Below are 26,432 nucleotides of genomic sequence, written 5' to 3' on the forward strand. Positions count from 1 at the left end.
TTATATGTAATATTATATTTTATCTTATATCAGTATTAACTAATTAATATCTATTTAATTTATGTTATGTATACTTCCAAGTTTTTTTGTTATTATTTTATATTTATTTTCTTCATCTCTGATTTTAGCTTCTTATCTGGTTTTGTTTTTCTGCCCTGATGGAAGCCTGAAGCTCAGGTCGAAACATCAGCACAAATAAATAAGTTATTTTTTATTTGTGTATATTTGCAGACCGCACCCACAACCATATTCTCCTCAGTAATAATAAAATTAGTTAGAATATCCCAGGAGCTATTTATCCTTATTTACAATTCTCATATTTTAAACCAGTTAAATACCTGAAGGACCTGGTCGTTAGTTCCATTCGCATTAATCGACAGTTACAAACCCACTTAGGTTACCGATAAAACAGTTAAGCAATGCCTCCAGAACACATCAGCAAGTCCCCTCCACTCTACAAGAGAAGACTAAAGCACAAACTAGATTTGACAAGACAGCTCTAACCACATTATGCCACGCGCGGGACACCTCGTCTGTCAGCGAAGGTGTAAATATAGGCCCTGTTCCAATGGACAGTCTCGAGCGCAACCAGCCTGCTATTTATGGAAAAGGCATCCTCTCTTTGTCTGGAACAGGTAGGAAACTCGATAATTTTAAATCGTCGTGTGCTCATCGAGTCTTAGTGAAATTAATGGTCGATCTTAAAATCGAGAGTACAATTCTAATGATGTCCTCTGTGTAGCATTTGTTAATTTTCTATCCGTATATAATCCTTAATATATCATTTTATCCTGGTGAGCAATATATTTTTCTGTTGCGACTTATAGCTAAACCTTATCATCACTATATCTTTTTTTTTTAAAACACTCTTATTTATTGATAGATACTATAATCTGCCACACAGTTGTGGGCAATAGGTAACAGTAATGAATGATCTCATACATACTAAAATCAAAATAAATAAATGAATGAAAAAAAAATCTCATAAAGTATATACAAACAGAAGAATAAACTAAATGAACATAATCACACAAAAAAATCTTTAGTCACATTTACACATTTACAATATTTACACAATCGACCTGAGGATCCCTGAGCCCACTCTATCCCCCATGTGTGAGGGGTAGAGCAGAGCTCAAAAGATCCCAGCGCATCGCTCTCGCTGAATCACTGGTAGTGAGCCAGCGGAGGCTGAGCAAGTGCGCTAAAGTCGCAAACACTCAACTTGATCATTACATCTAAACAGATGTACGATTTATATACCATTACACAGGTCAAACTTTAGGTAAACCCTTAATCAGCGTTTAAACGTTAATAACAAAATATAACTGGAAACTAAATGTTTTTTTGAACATTTTCGTAATACTTTGGTTAAGAGGTAGCCTTTTAAAATTTTAAGTTAATATTTTAAGATGTATGCTGGACATTTCCTAATGTTACATAATTTAAATTTTCTAGAACTTGTGAATTCTCAAAAAGAAATTATTAGAAACTCATGTTCCTTTAATTGAACTCAAAGCTTGTCTAGAATCTTTGAGTACGCAAAGAAAAATTATTTTATTCCGAGTATCTAATTTTTAAAAAATGAATAATAAAAGAATACCTCATTATTCCATATGCTTTGAATTTAGTTCTTTTAGACGGGGCAGTTCATGACAACAAAGAAAAATTATATCATTATTCTAGTCATTTGTAATTTTATTTTGCTTTTAATCAACTCCTTTAGCTACTTATGTTTATTAGAGATTTACATATATTGTTTTATCATTATTACTGTCCATTTTATTTTGTATATATATTTTATTATCTCTGTATCTTTTTATGGTTTGATTGAATACGCTCAGCATTAATACAGTTAGTGTGGCAGATAATATAATAAAATTAAATGTAAAAAATCAAGTTATTTTAACGAGATCATGTTGTTTTCTATACAGGCTTAATCTTTGATGGATTTAATTAATTATTATTCGTAAATTAGTAGCAATTAGTAGGAGTACATCAAGTTAAATTTAATAACAACTTCAAAGATAGTGGTATTTCTTTAAAGAAATAATAATAATAATAATAAAGTCTTCGAAAGCTCCTGGATTACTTACCAACATTTTTTAGTTTCCCCAGATCCTCCTGAAACATTAAATAGGACAAAATCCCTTAAGGATTGGCCTTATTACTACATGGAGACTGAGGAGGAACTCCAGGAAGACGGTACCTTCGCCCGCTACTGTTTATTACCTCATTTTATATTCAAGGGACTCCTAGGGGATAGCATTTATCCCGACGGGAGATTTAATATTCACCTACAGTACGGCCGCCTGTCAGTCTCCAAGCGCCTTGGGGATTGAACCCGAATCTTCTTGCAGGCAGTCCCTGCTTGTGAACCCAAAATTGCGTTTACTCGCCTGGATTGTGTTCATTTCTTCTAAATCGATCAAGGGATGATTCCGCAAGATAACACAACTATTCCACTAATAGTCACTCAGAACCAATAAAGATTGTTATTGCTTTGAGCCACTCAAAGCTCAACCTAGAACAAACCCCTCAAGATAGAATAGTTATTTTTCATACCGTGGTCGTGGTAAAAAATGTTTCACTTGTTAATTGGATGATGTTCAATTTCACTCTTTTGTTTTTATTCTTGTATCGATACTAGTTAATTTTAAAATAAATTATCACCTGGGTTGACGTAATCGTTTAATAAAAAAATTTTTTTTTAATTTATTTATTGATATTTACAACTGTATAAAAAATACAACAAGTAAATTTGATCATAATGACATAATGATATGATACATCATGTAGAGAAACTACCCAGTAGTAGAACTCTTTACAATATAAGGTCACAAGGCGCCTTCTTTCACTTCTTTTCAGGCGCCTCGGAGGATCGCCAGGAATAGAAGAGGAAGCAAGGTTAGAAACTAGTGGGCTTGGATGGTTAGGAAGTTTATTATGGAAGGAATGATATCGGGTTCGGGCTAGATCGGTTACATAAGGAACATTTAGCTCTTTATGGGTGGTTTTATTAGTAACAAAATAAGGAGCATTGAGGATTTTGGATTGTAAAGATTGGATACTTGAGGAATTCGAAGGTTTAGTGTTTAATAAAAAAATGACGCCCAAATACATTGGATTGCTAGAGCACATTTCGCTGGGAAAAGAATAAGTTGCGAAAAGACAGGTCCCGATTTTTTTATTATATAATATCTAATACTTTCAATAATTAATCTTTGTAATGAACCAACTTAAGCATAGTTTCTTCATACACCTAGTAATTAAATTCCTTTTGAAACAAAAAAAAAATCATCGAAATTAGACAATCAATTAAAAAACAATATTGATCTTTTTACCCATATCGTAGAATTTGGTGAAATTTCCTTTTGAACTAGTTTTTTGAAAAACCTAAAAAACATACTATCTTAAACATACCATTTGAAAGATAACTAAATTTCCTACAGAAATGTAAAGATTTTACCAAAATTTATGTTATCCTTGGGCCCGAACCGGAGAAAAAATGAGTGGACATTTTTAGGATTTTTTAAAATTCATAAATAAAATATATAATAATATGACAAATAATAAAACACTGAGTAATAACTTGTTTCATATATAGCCATGCCTAATAGATTACATCGGTATTCTCGTTGTCATTTGCTTTGTTTTAAAAAATGATATTGTTGATGTGTATAATTCTACTGAGTGAGGTCTTAGTGGCGGTTTATGAGAATATTTTTAAGTTAAAAGCCAGAAAGATCGCGTGCCCGCAACCATTTCATCAAATCCAGATAGTCAGCAAAATATTTTTAGGAAATATTACTTCGGCTTCATAATAAACACGGCATTTACAAAAAAAGATTTATTTGATGTTATAAAACGTATAAACTTTGCCTTGAGTACCATTAGTTTCTATTAAATCGAAGCTATAGTTACTCTGGGATTATACTTCTATAGTAACAGCATAAATAACGTTCTATAAAATTTAACCACTCACATATAAAAAGTCATTATATCCACTTTTGCAAGATTATTATTTTAAAAAACTATATGAGAGCATCTGATGATTATAAGTTATGTTGAAAATATTAAATAATAACATTTATTTGAAAATGGAAAATTCATATTTTGAAATAAACTGGGTGAGATTTGGTTGTAGAATTTTAATTTACCGAAAAAAAGCTTCACTCTTGAGATGTGAATAAATTAATTTTTTGTAGAAAATTTCTCAATTATCTTATTCCTTAAAAAGGATATCTACTACCTCGAATGCTTATCCACCAATCCTTGTTAATTAATTAACCTACAAGACATGGATCTGTAAAAGTAATCTAAATGCTTTTAAATGATAGTTCCACCATAGTAGTTCTGCATATATTTTGTAAAATCATTGTTAATAAAAAAGAATTTCATTAAGTAAAATTTAAAACAGAAAAAACTTATAAATAATTTAATATTACCGTCTATACAAATAATCTTTCTCTTTTTAAATTTCATTTAATCCTAGATATATCGATATATCAGGCTTTTATCAATTATCAATTAAAAGCAAGAACCTCTTCTTATATCATCTCATTATTTATTTTTTTAAATAAGAACCACCTCTTGACCATTTAGATAAATTATTGGTAATTCCAATATTTTCTGAAATTACTAAAGTAAACGTTAAAAGTATTTGATATCGACTATGCACACTGTTGCTGATAGAGGTCTAATAGGATTCTCCTACGCCCTCCAAGTTCCCATCAATTTTCCAATTTTCCGTAAGCTCCAAGGTCACAGGAAATTGAATGATAAGGATGTGAAATTGATTAGAGCCAGAAATGTCAACGGCTGACTGATCTCTGATTGCTAGTTCAGATTTAACCTAAAATATTTTCTAAGGTCTTCAACCAAGTATGGAGTATTTCTGAGATGGGAAGAAAATGTAAATCTGTTATGAATTAGAGAAATGTTTTAGAAAAAAAAATCTTTTAATACATGCTTACATATAAAAATCCGGATCCATAGGTTTCCATTTGCTGCTAATCTAAAGTACTTACAAATGCTTGTTAAAAAAATAAAATAACATACGTTGGTATCCATACGCTTGTATACTTCAGAGAGAAGACATGGTGGGCATTGGACATTGGAACTTTTTTTATTATAAAAAGGAACAAAATAATGATAGGCAAAACGAAAGGAAATATTGGCAAAGTGTATGGAAAGAAAATCATAAAAATAGTATTATATATAACCTATAAAATCAACTTTCTTTCTGAAATTTTTGTTAGATACTTGTTAATTTTATTACCTAGATTTAATTTAATTACCTAGATTTAATTTAATTACCTAGATCTTTATAAATGTATATTAATACAGTGTAAGTATGGTATAACCGCTAAAGTTAAATGACTAGATTTGAAAGGGTTTATTTACACCCAATTGATAGATTTTTAAGATATACTATCCAAAACTGGAGTAAACTGTTGATTCCTCAAATTGAGGATATTCTTCAGTTAATTTAAACAGGAGGGGGGGTGTTACCAGAACTTATCTACTAATAGTACCACCACTACCTACACTAAACCTCTCGACTTTATTCAATACTTTTTTTGTCAAATCAATATGAGTGTGATAAAATCACATATACATATATTAAAAATTCCAAGTCTTCATGACCGTCTTTAACCAATTGATGACATTGGCATTGTTAGATGTGGGGTATCCAAATTTGATAATTTATTTTCAGAACACCTTTCGTCTATCAGCAGGAGAAAACAATATTTAACACGTAGTTGAAAGTATTTTATTTACATTAAATAAGAAGTAATAATAATATTCCAATATACCTATTTTTCAGTGGGAGTGGATAGCTCATTAGTAAGGCACTGTGCTACTAACTCCAAGGGCCCGGTTTAGAATCTAGCAGATAATTATTTCATTGTAGCCAAGAGTCAGCCCCGTGCGTTCGGGAGCTCTGGTGGTCTAGCGTGATTCTGACCAAATTACTTCCTTGCACAACCGTTGGTCTACTAGCAGTATTTGCTTACAAAGTAATGCACCTCCTAGCCCTTCATGGGTTCTAGCTATACAGATTTAATTTTTTAATACACCTACTTTCCATTATTTCTTTGGCTCGAAAAATCATGAATTGTTTTGTTAAAGTCAATTTTTACAAGTATGTTATTTTTTCGCCTTAAAATGCTCAATTTATTTTGAGGTGATTCTCTTCTTGAGTTTATAAATGTATTTTAATATCATATAGTTTCATAGGTTTATCTCAGAATTAGGATTTTTGGGCCGATATGGTAAAATATGACTTAAAAAGAAAAATGCTTTTCTTCTGACTGTAACAATAGAACTGTTCTGATAACCTTCAATGATGTATACTTTTTGATTTATAAATCATATTAATTTAAAAAAAAAAAAAACTAGTGTCCAAAAATCTTGAATTCGAGAAAAACGAAATTCAAAGTTTAGTGACATTAAAAAAGAATTAATTTTTATTTTTAATAGAGAGGGTTCATTAATTTATAGATACTACCAGTTTTCCCCGTTATGCGTGCACATTGCGTTTTATTCCTCGTTGAAGATTTATTTTATACAGGAATGTAGTTTCCTTAATATATTTCTACCCCACAATACCATGTGGCATCTACTGTTTTTATCCTGTAGTATAAACATTCTAAAAAGAGAACATTCTCGTCAATTTTTTTAGCCCTTATACTTCTAGGCATTTTAATTTTAAATGAATCAAAATCTTGTATGCTTTACTTAATTTGAAAATTTTTTACTTTAATTACTTAAGGATTATAAATGATTTTGAGAAAATTTGTAAATATACACTTCTTTATTCAGATATATGTATGAAACGAACTAAAGGGAAGACCAGAATACAACGGGATTAATGGATGAACTCAAGGAAAGCTTTAAATAAACCATTCATAAATCCTGGTTTAAATTTGGAAGGATTGCCTTCGCTTTTTGACTGAAGGGGTCAAGAAATTGGTTCTCTAACTTGCCAATCTAGAAACTTACAATACCAAATACATGCATATACAATTTGTTTTGGAATATACATAGTTCGAGAGAGTTAGTACATTATATAATATTTCAAATTAAAACAGCAGTTTATATGCATTGCACTATTTGATTAAAAAGTCTTATTTTTTCACTAGAGTTTTAGTAAATGATGTGGCTTAGAACGCTTAAAAGAAAAAATGGACATTTTTCATAAAATTGTCTAATTTTAATCAAGCTGTATATAAAATTAACGATAAGAAACAATCTCATAGAATTTAATGTAACCATCATATTATTTCATCTGATTTTTAACTTTACATAATCAATTGCCATTGAATTCATTCAAGTAACGTTATTTAACTCGATCTTTAATAATAAATCCATATAATAATCTATAACTTTTATAATATTCAATAAATCAAAGGTTTTTGTGACATAACAACGGTTTCATGTTATCTTAAAATTTTCACAATTCTTCAATTTACAATACTTAATAAGAGATTGGTAATTCTTTTAAGAAGAGAACGTAATACAAAAAAAGTCAATCCTTCCTCGCCGGACCTCCCCCGCTAAGACCCCTGGGAAGCGACGAGCCTATATCACTTTTAGAATATTAGTTTAAAACGGGAAGAGCAGACTTTAAGATTGATAAATCGAGCAATATTTAAAAAGCGCCTGAAATTGAAAAACGGCATGAAACCCTCCACTCCACGCCATTTTCCAATTTATGGCGCTTTTTAAATATTGCTCCTTTAAATTATCTTAAAGTCTCCTCTTCCCGTTTTAAGCTAATATTTCAAAAGTGATATATGGCCGTCGCTCCCTGGGCGTTTTAGTGGGGCAGGTCCGGCGGGGAAGGATTGCCCTTTTTTTTGTGTAATGATCTCTTGTAAAATTGTGAAATGTTGTACATCGACCAACCTACTCGCTATAATTATCTGTTTCAAACGCCAGATAAGTAAGGCAACCACGGCGGGCGGGGTTTCTTTACACGCCTGTATCACTCCATTATAAACTTTTTTTTAAAAATATATTTGTTGAAATTTTCAACTGTACATTATAATACATTCAGTAAATTTGATCAGTTATAAAAAATTGGGACTAATATCTTTGAGCACAGATGTGTATATTCTTTCATCAAAATACTATAACCCCTTATAAGTATTCTTCTTTCGAAGTAATGACTCCATGAAAAAAATCTGTTAATGCAAATTGTTTTCTTATTCAAATAATATTGTAACGAACAAACATTAAATTGAAATGTTTTAACTAGGTAAATCATCCTAAAGTACTTTGGATATTTTCCTCGGAACTAATGTTTTAAAACTTCCTTTTCTGAGTACAGGCTTCCAATAGATAAACCACAACCGCTTAAGAATACTTTAAGAAAATTTTAAAAAGGCCTAGGGGTATTTATTAAAAATTCTGTCTAAATATTTGAAAGTGCTTTTTGAGGAAGAATGAGAATAAAGCAGATTCCATTACCCTAATGGAATAAAACTTCCATTAGTTGAATGCTATTACTAAGAGGGTGTGCTATTTTGTTTATGTAATATTTTTTTTTAGACAGATTATAAATGTTATAGTAAATTGACAGTATTTTCGGGAAAAAATCGTTAAAATAAAATTATAAAGATTGAAATAAATTCTATTCAATGAACAAATTATTAGTTTGCCAGGAAGATATTGATGAAACGGATGAGTTTAATTAATTGTTTATATACGAGTCCTAAAGTCTTGAAAATGCATTTTGAAATGCTTTGGGAATAAAAATTAGCTTAACTCAAACACGAGTAAATTATGTCAGTTTCTAAAATTGAGCTCGGAGGATTTGTCTTAAATTTTTAGTCTCTTTGAGGTTTACAAATTACTAAGAGTGATCTCTCTGCCCCTTGATAACTTTCATCTAATAAATAATAAAATAAAAAAAGCAAGCAAGTGAAAAAAAAATATGTATGCGAAAAAGCGAAATGGATTAGACGTACCTTTACAAGACAATTTTACAAAACTATTTAAACTTTTTTAATATTACAGTGTTATTTTACTCATAGTTTCATAAATATACTAATTTCTCTGAAAGCTAATTTAGTTCATATTTTATCAAAAATAAACGGGTATACACAAATAAAAACTATAATTATGTGAGATAGATAAGGACTGATTAACGTTTAATCATTTTTTTTTACTAATCTAAAACTTGTATTGCTAATAGATGCTCAGTGTTCCAGAATATCAATAACCCTACTTATGCATTAATTTCTTTGGAAATGTTTTTTTTTTTTTTTTTTTTTTGTATCTAGAAATAAAAACTTCATTTCGAGCTTACTCGACTTTACAATTCTAAAATATGATAGTGATATCAGTAATTAGAAAATTAGAGGCATTTTTCTTAGAATTTTAATAATTAAACACGAACCGACATTTTTATAATCCTCCCGTTGACAAGGAATTTTTCAAACGCCTCTCAGGTCATTTTTCTATTCAACCATCCTGACACTGGCTATTAATTTAGGGAGATATTAATAATGACTGCTTTTAAAAATCACAATTGCTTCGCCTCTTCTTGGGGGGAATGTCAAAACCCCTCTTGTATTAACTGTCAAGAAAGATAATTTTTCATGGCCCGTGATATGTACAGAAATAATATATGTGTCGATATGGTGGGGTTATCTATCTGGACAAAACTAAGCCGAGGGTTAGAAAATGAATTATTTATAAGTGATGTGACTGCCAGAGTTATTTGGGTTAGAGAGGATCTCTTCTGGCTTCTGTCCAGCAGAACTTTTCCAGGCCCTCAGCGTCAATTTCGTTTACCTTCTAACAGCTATTAAATTCTACATCATGGATTTTCTAGAGATGTGTATCATAGATAAACTAAGCATTATTATTTTGTTTTATAAATCCTTAGTATACTTTAAAATATTTTTTTTATTATTTGCTTAAAAGATATTAGTTAGGGCTAGACATTCAGTTAATTAATCTACTTCGCACTTAAATGAATACCTGGCACTGCCCGACGGAGTTTTTTGAGTTTCCGAACCTTGTTTTACAATACTACGAGTCTGAAAATCAGGAATGATGTACAGTCAATATATTTTGTAACTATATTATTATTAATAGCACTTATTCTTAAACAATAATCAAAGATGTTAGTAGTAAAATGGTGACATCCCCAAAAAATGTCTGTCATACTATTCTTATGTCGAAACGTCACTCATTCATAGAATAAACTTTTAAAAAAATGATTAGCACATTTTAACAATCTGAAATAATTAAAAATGAAATACATTTAAAAAAAGAAAACATGTTTACTTAATAAAGTATGTAGTAAAAAATTCTGTTACAAAAAATGAAAAAAAAAATATTTATTTATTTACTTGCCTTTATAAATATATTTATTTATTACTTTCGGCAAAAAACATAGAAAACAACTTTTTTTAAATAAATAATTTAATTTCTATCCATTTTAGTCTCAAAACCTTTTACTTTTCTTATAAGTCCGACGTTTCGGCCAATCCGACCATCAATCTTATCCTCAGTTTAACTCCATGCAGGTTGGGCAGGCTATTCTGCCCAGGTCAAAACAACAAATTCTAATTAGTCAATATTCATTTAAAAGCAAAATTAAAATCATTTATCACAGTCACTATTCCTTAAAAACATTATCACAACTTTATATTTATTTATTACTTTCGGTAAAAAACATATAAAACAACATTGCTGTAAACAATAGCACTACTGAGATAAATAAAACTTTAATTATTTATGGAAATGGCTCCGTAATTTGTGTTCAGATGTTAGTAAAAGTTTCTATCGGACGTTTTCAAGAAACAGATTTTCGGAAAAAAAATCTGAATACAAAGAAAGGCGAAGATTGGGAATAAAAAATTTTTATTTTGCAATAAAAATTCATATTTTAGGGTTTCCGTTGGTCCAGATAACAAAAGTTTATTTCTGCCCAAAATACAACAGTTTAACAAAAGATAATAAAGCCGTCATGTAATTGGTAAAGACTGGCTTTTCTTTTTGGCGTTTCGTATATAGTAGCACTTTCGGTCGGTCGATTTTGGTGAAAATGTTTCTGTCACACCTGAGGCGTACACATACTCCATTTTACGAGACTTGGTTATTTTGACTGAGTGGACCTGAAAACGTGAATTTTCATGGAAACCTGAATATTTTCTCTTAATTTATATTCTAAATATAGGTAAGTAAACATAAAAATATGTTTGGTCATTAGTAAAATCGGTAGTGATTCGGACAATATAGATATTGTAGGAATAGCATATTATTAAAAACTTTATACTTAACAGTACATGGCATTGTTAATTGAATTATGTACAATAGCCTACCCTCTACTATAAAGAGAATGAAACAAGGGATAAGAAATTCTCTTTTAGATCTATCGAATTAAAAATATCTCTTTGATCCAGCTAGTTATTTTTGGTTATCAAAAAAACCTCTTTCAGATTTTTATTTTGATCTTTTTAGAGGACCTTTGTGATTTTAATTGGAACTTATTAAAACACAAAGTATTTTTTATATTATTTTAATTTTTTACTGTTTTATTTACTTTTTTTTTAGATTTAAATATTTTTATAATTTTTATGCTCTATACGATCTCCTCTCAAGCTTATTTGAGGTTTTTTTTTTTAACTAATTTTACTAAGTTCAGTGTCAAAATTTCCTTCATTTTATTGACTATCAATATTAAGTACTTTAATTAGTATTGATACTCAATAAGTTTAGTATAAATATTATTTTAAATTAAACTCTTTTTGTGATTTTAAGTATATCGGACGCCAATTCTAAAGCAGATTATTATATGTTTATTATCTCATCCGAAAATTTGTTTGAATTTTTTTTAACACTAAAACTAGCTTTATATTTTCAGTAATATTTCAATTCGTTTGCCAAGAGGAATGAAATAACTGGATAAGCACAGATTTATTATTAATATTATTTGAATTGAGTTGTTTAGTTAAAACTGCTCCTCAGTTTCTTCTGTGGATTTCTAAATCTTATTTTTGAATTTTTTATTTTTGTTTAGATGTAAAGCCATCCCATCAAATTAATAAATAATACATTTGTGAATATTCCATGTTTTTGAATACCCCCTCTACAGTCAAAAATAAAAATTAATTATGAGTGGGATACAGTTATCCCCCAACTTGTGATTACAAGATGGGATACATTCATTGAGGTGGTTGTATTTTACGGAGAGCATTAAAAGATTAAAAGCAAATTTTTGAAACAAATAAAGATGAGAAATAGAGTTTAGAAAAGGTATATGAAATAATGAATAGTGCAATGTCAATAAATAGCCTTAATTTCGTTAAAACCCATCTTAGTTTTATTCCAACTAAATTAAAGCAGTTTCAGGAAAAAAACAGGAAAAAACGTTAGGCGAAAGTTTAGAATTATTAAAACAATTTTTAAAAAAGTATATTTGATGTAGCAGGCCAAGATTAGAAGATTAGGAGAAACATTGAAACAAAATCTTTTTTTTTTCATAACCTACTTTATTTTTATGTTTGGTTAATGCATACATACATATTACTTGATATATGTATATCAGTGAGATATTGCCTTTGATTGCATTGTGGTATCATAAGCTTAGTTGCAGGGTCCAATTAAGGTAGTCCTAATATGTAGCTACAAAGGTTTGTACTCGCTTCGGCGGAACATATACTAAAATTAAAAACTCAGTACTGGCCATTCTATTCTATGGAAGGAACATAATATTCAATTGTCAAATGCGTTAACATAATATTTTAAGGGGATGATTCAATTGTCTTCAATTAACATTATATTTAAATTCAATGAAATTGGTAAAAAAAAAATTGCAAATGAAAATTTTCCTGTAGATTTATCTTTGCTATAGTTAGTATTTAGTATTTTATTATTCACGTGTCAGGGTGATTATGCGATCAGGTTGCCAATCAAGAGGTTATTGCATTGATTGAAATCAGGGGGTTAAACCTTTTGACGTTCTTTTATTTTTGAGTTTCATTTCATATTCATCAAATGAATATATTTCAATTATAAAATTTCATTCAGTTCACGGACTGCTTCGGATAAAGAAATATGGTCTCCCTTCGCCTAACAATCCTGGACGGCTATAATCCTTGGATCTAGACCAATTTGTCACTGTCCTTAAAGATGTGTACCTGGGAGTACACCATCGAATCGGGCCCAAAGAGACTCGTTTTTGATTTATGGTAAGGCTGCACAATATACAACATAGAGTTTGGTATGGCATCCAATAAAAACAAAGATACATCTTTTATTTATAAAACTTTGTAATAGTAGTGTCCTACAGATCGCGATTTATTAATAAAAGATTTAAGCATACGAATTGAAAGAATTAATTTTTATACATATCCTGTACTAAGCATTGTTTTATTGATGATCTTTAATCATAAAGGTTTTTTTTTATTATTTTTTAGTTAATCTCGATGTATGAATTAAATACTTACCTTCTTTTTAATTGTATGTATGCAATGCATTAATAATAAATTCTCACTTATAATTATAATTTATTTTTTATATTATCTAATTCAAAATACATTTACTATTGTTAGGCTTCGGTGGTCTATGCTACATTTTGCCAACTTTCAAACATTTCCAAACACCTTAAAATTCCTTCATCTAAAAAATATTTATATAATTTTCTCCATTTTATAAGTTTGATTTTAGATTTCATAGGATGTTTATTTACATGACCCAGATTCCTGAATGAAACATAAGGCAGTACTAAAATAGGAAATGCTTCGTTGTACTAAACCGATTCGTAAACAGTTCTCTGAAATAAGCAAACACTAAGACTGCCACAACCGGCTCCACTTCTCTTCTGTTAAAATTACAAAAAAAGTAACTGAAAATGTTTTGTATAAATTTTATATGCTTATAAACTTAATGCTCACGGTTTTTCTAGTTCCTTAAGTAAAGCTGGAACAATTTTCCAGATCTTAAAAAAAAAAAAGAAAAAATATTACTCTTTGTACTAAAAATATTAAATAATATTTTTTATTTTGCTTAACAAACGCATATGTAGTATTGTGAACAAGGTGATGTCCTATAAATTCGATTCATAGCAATGACCAGTTTAATTCTCTCTGGTTAAAAATATAATAGTACTTCGGTTAAGGAATCCGTAAGAAAGTATATATATATTAAAATAATTCGTTTTCAACTACTAATAATTGATTATAGTCAAGTACGTTTTATTTATTTTTTACCATACCTGAAATTATTTTTAAATTCATAATTTAGATGAATCATAACTTACAAACTTCTCAAAATTTCTCTCAAAGTTTTATAGCATCAAGTACAATGTATTGTGAGCGATTTAATTTCCCAAATGTTTATAAATGTTTATATAAAAATATTATCACATCAGATTTCTGACCCAGAGGCTAGTAGGGAAAGGGAGGCTAATAAGGAAAACATGTAAAGAAAGTTTAGACCAAGGTTTGATGAATATACAATAAAATGTGAATTAGCAATAGACCAGAACAAAAGTTTAAATTCTCATGAATTCGCTAGCAAGTAAAACTATGGAGTGGTATAATCCATAAAATATTTTATTAGACGAACAGGGAAGCTCTGTGAGTAATGTACTGTCACACTATCTCCCAAGCCTGGGTTCGAATCCAGCTGTTACTGATAATTATTTATTCTGTTACTTTAATTGTGAGTCTACCCTGTTGGCTTGAAAACCATCCTGGGGCGTAACCACCCTCTATAAAGTGAGTTCAAGAAACATTCCCTACAAATTATTGAACCCCATACCCTTCATAGACTGTAACGGTACAGGATTTTATTTTGTTGTTGTAATATCATATTACTATTATATTTTACTATTACTATACATATTATTTCCGTATTATATATTATTGTAGTAGATGGTTGTAATATATAATACGATAATAATGCGCATAGTAATAATAAAATATAATATTATTACTTTTAATATATTATATACAATATTAATATATTTTTAATGTACATATTCATGTTTGCGCCATCTAAAACATTTGTTACTTTTGCCATCCAAAGCTAAAATAAATGAATAAAAATGTTTATTTGAATATTACCAGTGATTAACTATTGTTACACCCTTTTGGTTAAGTTGTGCATCGTCCACAGAAATATCCTTCTTCTTTACTCTCCAGAAGAGTGAAAGCACCTGTGTACTCCCTAACATATAAATGGTCCAGGGCGACGTCTATAGAACGATTTGTCAGGGAGCGCCATCTTGTCTCGCCCCATTAACTGTTCGGGCGCCACGGCTCATCGACTCTGCCGTAGTGCACGTTTTTATGGCGTCTGTGCACGGTCCTTATTTATCTATAATAATAACAGCCAATCACATTCTTTTTAAGAGATAGCTATGTTTTAAAATTAGTGTGAGATCCCAAACATTGTAAAAACATCAATTTAAATAAAACTCATCACTATATTTCATTATTCTAAACCTTATTTAATTGTATTTTACTTACTCTACAAGAGTTAGATTATATTTACTTATTCGATAATTATCCTATAGTGATAGTGGTCAGTGATTGTGGAATAATTGGTATTGTTATTACTTAATGTAGTATTGAAACTTATTAAAGTTAAAGAAAATTACATGCATGATAAATGATGAAATGTAATATTTTAATGTGATATATGATAGTTTAAAAAACCGTATTCCAATTTAAAATTAAACAAAAAAAAGTGGGTCAAATAATGTTATTTTCGCTAATCAACATGATATGGTTCTCCTACCATTCTCTAGACATTAATTCAAATAAACTATCTTTGGAGGGCGCAAAAGATAGTATAGCCTGAATTTCAAAATTTAGTGTGAAACTGCACCGAGTAAATACCTTGACCTATTTCGGCCATTTTATCACCCTTATATTTACTAGCCTTCTGAGATATTACAGGGACATAAAATGCGATAGTAGATATAATAACAGCCTATATTTCAGGCTAGAGGTCAATGGTGGTTTAAAAAGGGTCCTTCGACACTAATCGAGAGCTAATAAGATGATACACACTGTTCAATTGAACTTCTTCTGTCCTATATTATACTGTGAAATGTTTTATAATGGATTTCTATTGGTATATATATCTTAGGTAAGCAAAGCCCATCGTCTCGGCTTGCGGGTTTTTGCACAGATCAGATCGGCGGGTTTCCAGTACAGGTAAAGCACAGATTTCTACGAAAATTTCGTGATGCATCTAAAATATCCGTTTTTGTAATGGCAACTGCTGTGTTTTGCAGGACTTGATATTTCATTCTTAAAAATCTTATAATTTAAACGACTTGTGTTATGTATCCCATGACAACCGTTGCTATAATACAGGCTATCTCAAGAATCAAATATAATTAAGTGTTAGTCTTAGTAATATCTAGCAAACAGCAAATGTTAAGACTTAATTAACTAGATCCACCAACTTACCACTGTCAAAATTTTGAAAGCACTAACATTTTAAAATCACTTTTATTACAGTTGCAGTGTGAATTTCAAGATCAAGATGGGGTTTCCACTTTTTACTTTTCTTTCCTTTTTTCTCCTCATTGTCTGAATTCATCGCTTTTAGGAGCCTGAATATAGATTCAATAGAATCTATATTACTGAATTTTACACATAGGCGATGCCAGTAACAATATAACATCAATAGAAGATAGGATCCTTTCACAATGAAAGGTAAACGGATTTTTATCGGATGAACAACGGGCCTAACACTGTTTATACAACTCGACAGGTGTTGTTCAGTCTCAGTAGACAGGAATACAGCTTCGAACTAGGTCGTCCGATAAAAATCCGTTTATCACTTATTGTGAGACGGGCCTGCTGTTCACTAGCTTCCCATGCTTGATAATTTTATTTAAGTGTACTACTGTACGTTAGCAATTTTCAATTGCAAAGCGATTGCGTCTGAATACAAATTATAGAAAAAAATTGAAATAAATATTTGTTGGACCTTATCCCTAGTAGCTCAGCATCCTATGAGGAACCATAGAATGAGACCACATTAATACAACGTATAAACTAAATCCATCTTTGATAATTTCCTAGACTGAAATACTACTTTAAAATAAAAACAATACTTAACTATTTAAACAGAAATTCCAAACTAAAACCAGAAACAACTGTTCTTATATTTAAAACAATTCTCAGGCCACTGCTGATGTACGGCTGTGAGGTCTGGGGAGCGGCATCCTTTACGAAAAAGAAAAAACTACAATCTTTTCAAAATAAAGTCCTAAGAATCGTAGTTAATGCTTCTTGGTTCATAAGAAATAGCCAATTGCATCGCGAATTACAGATGTAGTCAATAGAGGATTACATCAAAAAACGGTTCATGAAGTTCCACTCCCAGTTGCCGACAGTTAAAGGAGCAGTGACCTACAACCTGGGAATCCCAACCTCACCCCGAAGACTGAAGCCCAGACTGCTGCCAGATATTCTGTTATAAATTTTAATAAATATAAAACTAATTTATAGCCACACTACCTCTATTTTACTTATTATGGTTACTCATTTTATTTATTCATTATTTATTTATTGTTTTCTCTTTTCTTCTCTTGTCCTTTTTTCAAATTAACTTTTTTCTTTTTACTATTAGAGGGGAATTGTTTGTTTAATTTAAGTGTGCTAATATCATTAGTTTTTATTATTAATTTTACTTTCCCCTTTTATTAAGACACATTATTCTTATCTATTTATTTTTTTTTTTTAATATGAACATTGTATATAGTTAGAAGTGTCTTTTGTAGGAGACTATACCCCTCCCCCCATAATCAACTGTTAAAAAATATATATAATATAATGGTTATATCAACCATGTAAGGCCCACCAGGCCAATCTGGCATAAAATAAAAAATTTAAAAAAATATACTTATTTAACTATTTAATTTCATAAATCTGTATAAGACGAGTCATTATATAGAGACTCCCATTATATTATATCATATCCATAAATTTTAATTATGCACTGCCAGTTAAACAGTGGCCCTGCTGAAAACAAGTCGCCCAGCTGGTCACCCCAGTTATAATCCATATCCCGGAGGCACAGCAGAACGCCCGATAAGCCTTCCACGGATGGGGTCCGACTCACTTAATGTTCCGGCAAAGAGATCCCAGATCGGGAGATAAGCGTTGAGTCACTCTTTCCTGATCGATAACTATAGTGCACTATTGTGGAGCTCTTTGTCAAGGCTCCTGTCTGCGTGTTGTCTGCTTCGTACAGGAATAATTTAGCATTGCTAATGAGATATGAATGAATGTAGCCTCATGCGGAGTGTGAAAATGATGAGTTGAATAAAATTTTTATCGCTACATTACCAACTTTTGATAAACTTATAATAATTGAAGCTAATTACATATGTCTAGTAAAATAAACCAGGTTTGTCAAGTAATTAAAAAGGATATTTAAGTCAACTTTATTGGTAGTATTTATTTCATCAAGTTCGCAACCTGACAAAACATTATATTTGTAGTATTATTATTTAAATTATTAGTTTTATTATAGATTATAATATAATCAATAATAAATTTATAATATATAAGAATTTATAATCTTAAACACTTTCTTGAGACTAGTTAATTTTGTTAAAATAAAATTTAATTTCTATCCATTTTAGTCTCAACACATTTTATTTTTCTTAAAAGTCCGACGTTTCGGCCAATCCGGCCATCCTCAGGGACAATCTACTACAAAACAGCTTTTATTACATGTGTGATCCTCAAACATTTCAAATTACTAAACATTATTATTTATAATCTATCGTACCTTAATACAATTTTAGAACTAAATGATTTAAAAACTCAACTTCATGCAGGTTATTCTGCCAAGGTCAAAACAACAGTTTCTATAAAACATTAAAACATTAGGTAAAATATATTTTTTTGTTAATAAGTTTATCCCACATTATGTCTAATTACCTAATTAGTCAATATTCACATTAAAACCAAAATTAAAATTCATTTATCACTGTCAATATTTGTTAAAATTAAATCTCAACAATGCTTGTGATCTTCCTCCACTTAGTTGAAGCATTAAAATTATTTATTATAACAATATTTTTGTTAATTTTCCTTTTTATTTCATTAGTAAAATTCACATCAAGGCTAATTATAATTATCCACATTCAATTTATCCTATATTTTTCATAAATTAATTTTACTTAATATCTCTGCATAGTGTTGGTTCAAATTAACTATACAGTGAATTTCAAAACAAATAAAAGAAATTTAACTTCATATACAAAACTTCTTTTCTTGGTTGTCATATCAATTACTGTGAATTTCTTTCTCCTGGGTGATACATCTTCAGAGGAAATCTTCGAAAATTATTAAAGATACGAATATTCAAAATACCATACTAGTATTAGTTGATGAATATAGTTTTCTAAATCGAATCCATTTATAATTAAAACTTTATATATACATTAATAATTCCGTCATTATGAAAATTTAACTCTACGCCTGTCTTTATTCTCATTATTTATTAATATATATAAACACAACTTTAAATTATATCATATTAAATTATATAGTAGTTATTAAATTTTATCGGATTAAGCATGCTTTTAGAACGAAATCTGCATCCCTCTTGGTTTGAATAGGAAAAATGACAGTTCAGTTAAACCACATTCCATCTAAATAATCAAAAGTTGGTTAAGGGGAAAATTCATATTGTTTCTAAGGTATTTAGTTGTTATAATAATTTAAACATCGTAATTGTACCAGGGCATTTAAACGTATGGTCTTTAACATATAAAAAATTATTGGCAACTGCTACTTAGCGACGCTTTTGCTGTCTGTACTACTGACAGTATTACTGATGTAATAAAAACAATTAAAGTATTATTGAGCGTCTTAAGTAGGTAATAATGCAGTCAGATACTCTGCTTCAGTATTTTTATCAGTAAATATTGACCGTGTAAAGGCAGCATATGAAGTTGGAACTTATTTATGGAGGTTTCCTTCCCGCTTGAATGACCCCTTGTACCACCTGTCGCCAGTCATTTTCTCGTCTGTGGTCCATTAACAAAAAGCTTTTTATTTTTGATTGGTAGCCACTATGAAGTTCACACGTTGTTTTATTTATAGTCAATAATAAATGTCAGCTTTCTGAAATGATTTTTATTAGCATGATATCAACAATGAAAGTTAAATTCTATTTAATTTAGATTCTACTATGCATAGACCTTGTTTTCTTTATTGGTACAATCAAATATTTATTTTTAATGTAAAAAATTTATTTAAATCCTTCTTAAATATTTATTTATTTTTTAATATAAGATATAAACAAATGTAATTTTATGTCTACAAAAAGTAAGTTCAAGATAAACATAAATCTGGCGGTTCCAAAGTTAGTAATGAAAGGGCTAAAACTCGTCAAGAAACCAGGTTAATCGCTCTGAAAAAAAAATCTTGAAACTAGAACGACTTAAGTTTAACGAGCTGTCCCTTAGAAGCAATATACAACGAGGGCGTAAATTAGAAAAGCTGATTCACTGGGACGTGGCCTTACAAAACAACCCCAAATATAAATTAAAATGGACCCATCGTCCCTGCCCAAACAATGCACCAACTCTCCAACAAAAGAGAAAACAGCCATAAAGTAAACAGTTCGGGTGACTTTGCCAAGGGAGAGGGGTAAGCATCTGGCAGGTCACCAGGTTAGTCGGGAGGAGGGATCAAGTCGGGATATGGTGAGGATCATCCATTGTCTGGATGGGGGAGGTTTTTCAGGTAAGTCTGGGAGGAGGATATGGATACACTTCCAGCGCTGGAGCCAAACCAGTTTTTTTTTCTAAAATAAGTATATGGCATTTTTTATTTATAATAAAAAAAAGTGTTATAAATATTGTAACAATGTATTTCGTTTATATTATTTTTTATATGGTCTTGTAAGATAGATAAGTATAATGTGTGTTATACTTGAACCCACTGTATTTGGGCAGCATTGCTTCTTATTAAAAAGGTGTTTTTCTCTAAGTTTATACATATATTTAACAAATATTAAAGGATAGATATATATATTTTTTGTATTATATTCAAGTGATCTCATAAAAATTTTTTGTATAATATTTTTCATGTCTGTTTGAAACTATCACAATGGAATTTACACCTCTTTCAAAATGAATAACTCATATATTTACAATATGCATACATCTAAAAGTATATTATTGCCAGAAATCTCCATTTTTATTCTTTTATTTATTCAAATTCGGAATTAAAAAGTGATCCATTATATCGATTTTAGTTTGATTGAAGTAATGGACAATATTTAGTAAAGCCTCTGAAGTTCAATAGGCCAGAAAATTCAATGTGTTTAAATAACAACTATATCCAAACCAATATCTTCAATTATTAGGTTTTAACATAAAATTTCAACAAGAACTTATATCAGAACTAAATTTTATAAAAGTTATAATAATTGAAGTTCGGGCTACATTTACACAGATAAACAGACAAAGACCAAACGTTTTAAATAAAGCATTTATTAAAAATGTTCTCATTACAGAACTCTAAGGAAAACTTTTATAATATTTAACTTATATATATAAAGTCCTCGGCAAAAAGTGCTTGGAAGAGCTTTTATTATAAAAGTTCTTACTGTAAATTTCTCTAAAGGCCCCAATGTTAAAATTCCGACATAAAAGTTATGGTTAGAACTTTATAATAAACTAATGATAAAAGTTTAAGAAAAATGTTCATGTATAAAATTTTTCTAAAAAGTATAGGTAATAAAACATTTCGAAATATTAATACACCCATATTTCGGGAACCAGCTTCGAACAAGTATTTCGAAAAATTTAAAATTTTTGTTTTAGTTTCTACTTTTGAAATCGTAAAAAAGAATCTTTTTTAGTAAAGTGTTCAGCTTTTGTTTTAAAGTTCTTTCGATAACCTTTAACTCGGAATATATACACACACAAATACACTTTCTTTTTTTAGACAATTTTCTTATCATAAAGTTCATACGAGAATGTTAATAGCAGAATTTTAATAGTAAAAATGCCCTTTGGGAAATTTTATAATAAACTCTTTTGTTATATGTATTTATTATAACCGAAGATAAAATTATATGCAATTGAAACATCCTCTCAATTTATATAATTTTTAAATATTTTGTGTTCATTCCTTTATTTTTATGTACATATTTTTTAATTTATGCTTATGCGGATTAGAGAATTTCTTCCTTATATTTTAGGAATCTGAGTTAACATTCACTTAACAGTTTTATGTTATTTTTTCACCAGCAATGATGAGTTTCGTCAATAGCTTTGTACATCTCTTTACTGATTTAATTAAATTTTATCTCGAATTCCCTTTGCATTAAAATTAATGAGACCTATCAATACCAAGATTTCCTAGAATGTTATTAACTCTTTCCCAAAAAGACCCAGACCTAACCCAATGCGGACCTCGTGACTGTCATAATGCGGACCCCTTGCTCTAGCCGTGATCAATTCCTCTTGCTCTACTCTCCGACAAATACCCTCCAGAAGGGTCACCATCGACCGTGCAAGGGTCGCCATCTAAGTGAGTTCGATACCAGTTTGGTAGTATCTGAAACCATGCGGAATCGAAATCATTCTCAAAATCTAAAAACGCCAACGATGAGCAGCAAAATGATAATTTACTTATAACCGCCTAATATGGTTCATTATTTTATGTTAATGTCATGAAAATTTGAAACTGATAATATCAGTTGCATAGGAAGCATGTAATATTAACAAATATAATGGTCCTTAGGTGTATTTATAAATAATATGTTTAACAATAAAATATTCATTGAATAGATAAAAGAGAAATAAGATCTAGCTTCAGCATATTTGAGCCTTGCAGTTTAAAGAATGATCAACTCAAAAATCAGCAGTTTTCGAAAAAATGTTTTTAATAATATTTTTTTTTTTACAAAACTGTCTTTATTTTTTTTACAAAAGAGGGACAGACATATAAAAATATTACAGTTTATTATCAATTTAATTCTACTCTTAATACTTTATTCAACATTTAATTTTTATAGAATCAATATGAAAATACAAGGACTTATTTTAAGGAGTTCTGTCATTCTGTCGAGCTATTTATTAATCACTTTCAGATTTTTTGAAGTTGTAGTTTATATTGACATTAACTTAAATATAATTTCGAATAATTATTACGATTAGTGATCGTTTTAGTATAGTTTATACTTCTTAATAAACTAATTTTTTCATCTATTACATGTTCTCATACTGTTTGTATTTAAACTAACAATCTCGTATTATAGAATTAAAATATTTAACGTGAACATTTTTGAATGTAGTTTGGAGAACTACAAATCTACAAAGCCCCCAAGATGACCTTTTAAAAGGTCAGTCACACGAACCGAACCTCCTCTTGAATAGTAAAACTAACGTCGTGAACATATATTAAAATAATATTTGTTCGTGTATATAGGTCTTGATTAGATATACACTGAATTAAAATTCTTAAAATTACATTAGAGGAATTCAATGTTGAACAACTTAATACCGTCACTCAAGCTTTAATTTCTCGTTAGTTCAAAAAAAAAAAAAAAATGCACACCATTCTAATGACATTTCCGAAAAATTTTTCAATTCAGAAAAAAGTATGTTACTATCTATCTAAAAATGATAATTTAGACTAAATATCTCTATAATAATGACTGATTTTTTTTTAATAGTATCGTATTGTAAGTATTGTTAATTTCACTCTGGTGTACTATTCAAAATTTAGATTGGATGCAAAAAATAGAAATAAATAATTCTATTTATAGAAACATTATATATTTTTTTTAATGAGAAAAAATTATACACTTATTATTAACAATTTTTCAGCAACATTACTAATAAATTCTTATACCTTAACTATAAATTTTCACCTCAAATCCAAGTATTTAAATATTTTGCAAGATATTCTCTCCAGGTCTAATAGTTTTAGTCAATTTAATCTATGAAACAATAAAGAAATGTGGAATTATATTAATTTATTTATAAGCTTGCCTTATTAATAATAATTATTTGGATTAAAAACTGTAATTGGCTGGAACATTAATTTTTTTTAGTTATAATCTCAATTAGTTAAATTGGGCGAAGATCTCTTCTAGCCCTATGCGCCTCCCAATGATTTGAAAAATTTAATTAAACCCGTAACGAGAGAGAGGTAAAATCAACTTCACCCAAGAGGCGTAATTGACACTACTAACTAACCTAGGGATATCTTGATTGGTATATCCCTTCATTAGTGTTTTATATATTAGAAATATTGTTTTCGACCTGCAACAAAAACGATTCGTTTTTCAACCCTTCATTCATCCTCGGATAGTTGCTCATAGAACAGAATATGTGATTTATCATACCAAGCACATATTATTGGATCAGAAAAGATAAAAAATTCAGACATTTTTTATATTACAACAAACTTCATAACACCCTGGCATTAGGTTAATTTGTGACATAATAATTCCTATGTTCTTTACAATTCGGAACAATCCTAAATTTCCAAAATTCCTACTCTCTAGAATGTTTTTTTTTATTTACTGCCTGTGAAAATTCAATTATGTAGGTTCTTAAACTACTTGAAGGAAGAATTCTAATTTGCACTTACTGAGATTTTCATTGAAACTTAAAATTTTGTAGTTAAACACGACCATATATTCAGTTAAAACACCTCATATTCAGAGCTAGGCTTTAAAGAAAATATGTCAAAACGCTAATAGTAAATTTGTACAATTTTATTTTATACATATAATTTACAGTTTTATGCATAAAATAATTCCAACTATCTATTCCTCTAGCCAAAGTTTGTTTCTTCATTTTTTAATAACCTATGCCTTCCACTAAAAAGTTAAAATAAAGTCATTATCGCTATAAATTGGATATTTTTAAAGTTTCTTTGTGGTTTTGAGAATTAAATTCAAGCTAAATTGCAGAAAAAAAATCGGGATATAATACAAGAAAATTTTAAAACATGAACTATATATACTATATTCTAAAAAATTCATATCCTCCTTATTGTGTAAAAAGAGCAAATCCAGTTTCAGGAGAGTATATTTAAAACTATGTCTGGTCAGGAAAATTATTTTTGGTTGAAAAACTGAAGATATAATTATATTTTTGAGAACCTAAAACAAATCTCATATTCTATGCTATTATTATTTTCTATAATTAAACCAATAAGTATCAATGATTAATCTAGTAAAAAATATCTATCACGATAGGTTAATAACACTAGCCAATCAAATAAGGATTTAATTTTCTTTTAAATTCGGATCCCTTATTTTTTTTTAAGTATACATTTCTTTCATTTATGACTAAAAAATATTTTTATAGGAGAATAATTAAAATGTAGCTATTGTTAATGATTTTTCTCCTCTTTCTTGTTTAATATACATTTTTGTTTAGAAAATGTATAGTTAATTATAATGAATCTCTTCTCGTAAATCAACTTTAACTTATAAGAACTCAATATTTCTTATTTCTAATATTTATTTCTCATTTTTAAACTTGGTAATTTTTCTACCAATTGAAGATAATTTCCAATTTCTGGATCACAGCGAATAAGTTGCCTATGTTTTTATTCGTTTTCTCAGAAGGTTCTTATGTATTTTAAGAATCATTTAAACAATCGTTTCCAGTACTACTGAATGTAAGGTAACAGGATATATTTGTAATCATCAATTATAATATATATACACGTAACATAAAATAAATTTAAAATCTCTTGACTGACACTAGTTTACTCAATGTTTATCATTACTACTGTCGACAATTGTAAATTAATAAAAAAAATTTAAAAATAAATAAGTGATGTTAATAGGAAATCTGTTGCAATAACCAGTATTTAATCAATATACAGCTCGAAAATAGTAAAAATAATGACTTTCTCTTAGCCAGAGCTCCTATCAATGAATCAATACTAAATTGAGTGACTCAAATACATCACTCAATGAAATCAGCCCCAGAATAAAGGTAGCTTTAATCAGATCATATAGAAGTATATTGATTGGAATGCAGCGAAACAAGGCGAACTTGTCCGGAAACTGCCGAGTCAACTACCAACCTAACAGCTCCTAAATTCCCTCATGTATGGGGATGTTTACACTTATCACGTTTTGACTTTTGCCCTCATCTGTCTCAGGCCGGAGGAGTTTGATACAATTACCGTTTCAACAAACTTATCTGATCATTAAACGAGAAATTAACGGGCAATTTTCCAGTCCCATTTAAGGAGAAACTTTCAGTTCAGGAATGAATTAATTTGTTTATTTTGGTTTATTCTTATAATAATGCAGTAACTACAATAAAATAAACTGCAAAAAATCTCTAGGACCATATATTTTAAATGAATAATTTTTATTTTTATTTATAACCGAAGTAATTAGTAAATTTAATTACATAGAAAAGAGAGTATGATATT

At 29.3% G+C, this 26,432-nt stretch overlaps 1 protein-coding gene across 2 annotated transcripts in view; it reads left to right on the top strand.

Moving 5' to 3' along the window:
• LOC106689279 (ankyrin-3) overlaps nt 1-26,432 on the top strand; it is a 231,288-nt gene that overhangs the window by 84,958 nt on the left and 119,898 nt on the right. The window lies entirely within an intron of this gene.

This window comes from Halyomorpha halys, unplaced genomic scaffold (assembly GCF_000696795.3).
Source record: "Halyomorpha halys isolate HHAL.00 unplaced genomic scaffold, Hhal_1.1 Scaffold1317.1, whole genome shotgun sequence".
NCBI classification, from domain to species: domain Eukaryota; kingdom Metazoa; phylum Arthropoda; class Insecta; order Hemiptera; family Pentatomidae; genus Halyomorpha; species Halyomorpha halys.